General features: G+C 41.7%; 1 protein-coding gene across 1 annotated transcript in view; it reads right to left on the minus strand.

Moving 5' to 3' along the window:
• The window catches only part of pitpnm3 (PITPNM family member 3), a 189,052-nt gene that overhangs the window by 23,577 nt on the left and 159,300 nt on the right, over window positions 1–6,175 (minus strand). The gene's annotated exons all lie outside the window — the stretch shown is intronic.

The raw sequence follows: 6,175 nt of genomic DNA on the forward strand, positions 1-6,175 counted from the left end.
ACAATTTCACTCAAAAATAGGTAAGAAAACATTGTGCAGCACCTTTATTTAGAAAACAAAGTAAAACATCAAGTTACAGCAGACATGGCTTTCAGTGATACAAACCATATGTAACAATTTATTTCCATGTTCCAATCTGAAAATAGAAAGTGTGAATAATCCCGAGGGAGAGTTAAACCAAGTGCAAAAGGGAGGCCAGTAATCTTATAATCTTCTGTAATGTTGTAATGGCCTCTCCAAGCTTATCTACCTCTAAACCAACGTTCCCACAAGAATTCAATCTCAGATCAAACGGGCAACAAAGAGTGATGAGACTAATGCTCCCAGAGTACGCAACAATATCATCTGCTGCAGCTACTAAGAAAAGTCTCCCAAATCTCTGTGAAAGAAGTCTTGTTTTATCAAAACCATCCAAAAAAATGTTCATATTTTAAAAAATAAATAAATAAAAACACTAAATGTGTTTTTGTTCCAGAGGAAAACCCTCCAGTTATGACATGTACAAAATAACACACAGTAAAAATAATAAATAATCACGTGGTTTTATGTCAAAAATTCATTCTGATCTAAAAGTTCTTATTTTATTCAAGATGAACACATGTTATATAGGAAACTGCATCTGCAGCATCCTACTGGCCGGCCAGAGCTGCAGCTGAAGCAGGGGGGGATTGGATCGGCCGAAGGAACTCCGAGGTGAAGACAGCCTCGGCGTATTCCTCCACGACGTCCTGAAACTCTTTCGCCACATCAGCCAACGCCTCCGACAGTAACTCATCTGCCAGGCTGTCACACAGAAAGGAGCAGGAGCGTCAGAAACACGACACAAAGTTAGAAAGATGGCTACTAAACAACCAGTTTACCAAAATGTACCTTTTGTTTTCCTAATAAAAGGTTAGGGGTTATGGGCGCATTACAGAACAAAAAACTACTTCAGATGTCTTGGTTGTGCTTCGATAAAAGCATCTGTTAGGTCAAATAAGTTCAGAAGATTCACTGAGAGCAGATGTTTCCCAAAACAAACAACATTACCGAGTTTTAAAAGTGCAAAAAGAAAATCTGAAATTTCTGAATTGCCCTAAAAGCCATTAAAAAATAAATAAAAAAGTCTAACAACTGGGGATCTTTGTGCAGCAGCATGCTGCAATTCTGTGTTGGAACAGTATCTGGGTCAAGACGCAAGCGTTAAAGCGGGAATGAGTGGGAGCTCTCCCAGGAAGCCCCCAAAAACATTAAATCTTTAAACTGTCTGGTGGTGAGCCAAAACTACCAGAGAGACTGAGCGCTGTTGCATCATTAAAATATAAAATAAAACTTCTCGACAGTAAACGGTGGGGAAAATCGACCAATCTGCAATAAAACAGCCATTCAGAGACCTCGCAGCTAATAAGCTGCAAGCCCTGCGTGCTCCTCTGAACGACTCTCCACGCTCTGCATGTTTACCACACCACTAATTGTGCGGCACAAGATTAATGTTAAGTCTGAAAATAAGGAAGTTCATCCAAACGCCGAGCTCGTACCCCACTCAGTGTTAGAATCACAGCTTAGAATTGGTTCAAGGATGCGATTTTTGTTGTTTTGGTGGTGCTCAAGACTCTATGCTGCAATCAGTGTGTTAGCAGACAGACTGAATGAGATCCTGCAGGTGGTGTGGCTCCACACCAGCACTCAGCTGCTCATTACCATCGCATCACGCAGGAAGGATTCTGCACTGTCACAATCTCAGGGGGTGTACAAGCCAACATGTGTCCGATATCTACCTCCGAAAAGGCTGAAATAATTGGATGGCCTCGTATGTTATTCTTTTTCTCACCAAAATCAAAGAAATATCAATCCATCTCAAAATAAAACTAATTCACCAACATGGGACTAGAAATGAGCAAGTTGCACAAAGACTCAGACATCATGAAGGGCCTGAATGGCAATTGTGAGCAATCAATTACAAAGAAATGTCTGACAACGGTGGAAAAACAAACCGTGACCCATCACATCGAACCGAGGATTAAGATGCAGGGAGGTACGTTGAGTAGTAGGCTGCTATAGAGCACTGTTTATTAGATTTTGTTAACATATGATGAACAAATACCTTATTTATGGGTCCCTTGAATGAAATGCCCAAAATATAATACTAAAGAATATTTTGAAGCACTTTTATGAGCAACAACTAACAATAATTTTAAGCAGAAAAGCTGTAATTTTTCACTACTTCACCTGAGCGCTCCCAATCCCAATATCAAAATATGGTTTGAAACATTTCCATTACAAAATGAACTCAGTGAGAAACTCTGACAAAAAAATTATAAATTCAAGTGTTCATCTGAGGAAACTGCACCTCTTCTGAACTTCCAGGACTTTAAAAAGTCTGTTTATATTTTGCTTCATTGAACTCACATGTGATCAGTAGTTTTCCAGACTTTCTAACGGTCTTTCAGTTTCCCTTTGCCTGCTTTTTCAATCACTTTCAGTCCAGTATCGGAACATTTTCAGAGGAATGTTTAGTTTTTGATTGCTTGATGAGCTGCTGAACTCTGACCTATAAATCATTTCAAGGTTCAAGGTTCTTTATTGTCATCCTCATCACCTGTGGTACATGAGGTGGAACGAAATTGTGTACTCAAGGTCCTAGTTACACCCACAAATAGCATTAATATAAAGTATATAAAAAAGAAACAATATACAAGGCTCTAAGATATACGCTAAACAATAATAGTGTAATATAATACGGTGTATTAAACAGCAGCCTGAACATGAGTCTGTTGTGAGCAGATGGGTATGAATACAGCAGCTTAAAGGCAAGAAATCAGCAGCACAGGTAAAGTGACATATCACCAACTACAGTGATTTTCCTGGTTAGAGATTCATGAGTCTTAACAGCGGGCAGCACAGTTGCTCAACTGGTAGAGCGGGTCTCTGGTTCAAATCCCGGTCCAGGGGCCTATCTGGGTGGAGTTTGCATGTTCTCTCCGTGCATGCGTGGGTTTTCTCTGGGTGCTCCGGTTTCTTCCCACAGACCAAAAACATGCATGTTAGGCTGATTGGTAACTCTAAATTGTCCCTAGGTGTGAGTGAGAGAGTGAATGGTTGTTTGTCTCTATGTAGCCCTGTGATGGACTGGAGACCCGTCCAGGCTGTACCAGTCTAGTGGTTCTACACTTAATGCTCCTCAACCTCCTGCCTGAGGAGAGTGGGGCAAAAAGTGTGTGTGCTGGGTGATATATGACAATAAGAAGCTCCTTAACTCGAGGGTTTGTGCAAAATATTAAAGAGAATATTTTACTACCAGCCTGTCTCTAATCGTTCAGTTTTGTGGTTGAACATATAGGAAATTGGCTTTTTTCTGGTCATTTTTCCTTTTTCTTATAAATATAACTGTCAGATGTTGTTCATCTCCTTTAAGAAGTTGGCTTTTTGGACTGATGCTTTTTTCAAGCACAAAAGACTCTGTTATATTCAAGAACAAAAACTGAACTGAGCGACAAACAGTCCAAAGAAAAACTTTCAAAGGTCTTCAGAAAGCTTGCAGAACTACTGATCATGTCCACTTTAAAATATTAAAATCAATTCCGACTCCTTTGAAGCAAAGTATGTGGTTTAAAATTTTGCTCTGCATGGAATATGAACGTTAAATCATAGATGGTTCCTACAAAAGGCTGAGGATGGAGATGTGATCAAATCTGCTGCAGCTTCAAACATGGGCATGAGTCAGCAAAAACCTGCTCGACTCATCACCACTACTTCACTCTGCCTGAGCTAATGATTTGTTTGACAACTAACTCATTCTTAATCCCCGCTTGTTTTTTGTTTGTTTTGTTACCTGTCTGCGACAGCCCAGGGGTCGAAGCTGCTGACGCCCTCATGAGCCACAGCTCGCAGGTAGGCATCGTAGTCGCCTCGGTAACGGCGGATGCTCCTCAGCGTGTTCCTTGGCACTGAGAGAACAGTCCTGCTCCTATGCGTCGTGCCCGGGGACATGGTTTTGTTTTTTGGCAGCTGCTCATCCTGGGATGCCTCCTCCACCCGGCTGTTCTCAAACAGGAAACTGTGACTGTGGAAAGATGAGAAGAAGATCCCCGAGTGAGGCCAAAAAAAACATTTTCATCTCAAAGTACAGGGTAAACTGCCTCTGAGGGTTGTTTTTGAAAATTCAAACTCATTTACTGACACTGCAGTGATGTGATGAACCTGAAATTCTTGCTGTTTCCCACATGAGGAATAGTAATGGTATCGACTCGCCTGCTCTTTGTTTGGTGCGAGCAGGGGGCTCAGCTGGGCATCGCCAGCGTCTGACTTTATAATCCTCTCTGTTCAGACAAATCAGCCCCGCTCCTGCAACAGCACTCGCTGCGCTATATTTAGTGTTGCAGCAGCTCACGGGCAAAGAACCTCTCTCTTTTGTGCTCCCGGGGCTTCAGCTGAACTTGTTTCGATTCTGACTGGTGAGGCTATGGTAAAAACAAAGCAGCCATAAACATCAAGGTGCTGACACAGTCAGCTGGGCTTCCACTCTCAAAGAGGTCAGTTTACAGTCAGACGGGCATCAGAGGACCAATGTGGCAAAAGCAACAACGCCGTAATGAATTGACCCGCTGCTGGTGCTTTATGACATAATGAAAAATAAACAGAACGGGCCACGGCTCAGACATCCTGCTGCAAAGAGACTGTCTGCCCTGCGAGGGCAAAATTAAACTTTTATACTGAAGGCGAAGGAAGAGTGTGCAGGGGTAACAACGTTATGAAACAGTGATAAAGCTTCCTTGGCACCGTGTTCTTCTTCATCATTCACTGAAACAGCAGCCAGTTTAGGATTTCTCCAAGTTAAATGACTAAGCAACAACTTGCTCCTCTGCTATCAGATGCTGTACTGCTGGAAGAATTTTACTGAAACCTTTTTTACATTTGGACATTTGTTATGATGCGTAACCATAACAACAAGGTGGTTTTCTACAACTGGGAGCTGCTGATTAACATCACAAAAGCATTAAAAATACCTCAACTACAGCCCCAAATCCCAAATGAGTAGAAAAGGAGGTGCCGTGGATGCATTCCCGTCTACCTGGAGGCGGTGTTCAAGTGCCTGACCGCAGAGATCTTAGAGGTAGCGGGAAACGCGGCTCGTGACAGCGGGAGGACCGAGATCATCCCCTGGCACCTGCAGTTAAGTCAACGGCGATGAGGGACTCGACAGGCTGCTGGGAGAAATGGCCATTGCTGCTTCCCAAGAGGACTGAGAGGTCTGCTGGGTCTGTGTGGACGGATCGGTATCTGCGGCCAATTTCTTCGGATTTGCTGTGGGACGGACCACTACAAGAGATCCTTCCTGCCCAAAGCCATCAGCATCTAGAACAACTCTAATGAAACCAGGATGATGAGCTACAACAACAATTAATTTGCCTTTGAGATTAATAAAGTATTTTTGAATTTTAATTGAAATGTCACGACTTAATGTTGCTGCAAAAAGCTAATTTCAGCCTCCGTTACTATGAAGTTAAGGAATGATAGAAATGTCCTACACTGCATGTAAAACCAAGCTTTACAACAAGACATGCAATATTTTAGTAAATCTCAGCATTTTGTAAGGCTCTATGTTTTTCTGTGTGTGCAGTTATAATAAAAGAACAAATTAAATCACTAAACAATCAAAATAACATCCTTTTTGTTTTAGGATTCATTCAGATTCTCGTTGTCCTGCAGAGAACACAATGAAAAGTGTGCCAATACATAATAATGAAATCACCTCAGGTTTGAGCGACAGGGTCTTCATGGCTGCAGCTTTTGTAGAAAAACAAGAGGACAAAAGACCTGACAGATAAGCTGCCACATGTGATGCATCACATGGAGCACAAGCTAGGCTCAGATGGAAAAAAATGATCTCAAAGATATAAAGGGATGATTCAAGTAAGACTCAGGGATACCTTGGTCACAACAGGCAGGATGATTTTGTAGGAAACAGACACTGTAATAAATGTTGACAGGAAACCGTAAAAAGTATTTTATCTTGTTGCACTGGTTTTATTATTAATCAGAACCAAGATGGCTGACGCTATCACAGCTGTAAATCTGCAGGTGACTAAGTAATGAAAAACTGCAAGGAAAGCTTGATGAAATGTTTACAATATTGCTGAGTGAGGCTTTCATCTTTGTGATTGATTTGTTTGACCTGCTGATGGAGCTGCAGTGG

Source organism: Nematolebias whitei, chromosome 6, assembly GCF_014905685.2.
Source record: "Nematolebias whitei isolate Nwh7 chromosome 6, NemWhi1, whole genome shotgun sequence".
NCBI lineage: Eukaryota > Metazoa > Chordata > Actinopteri > Cyprinodontiformes > Rivulidae > Nematolebias > Nematolebias whitei.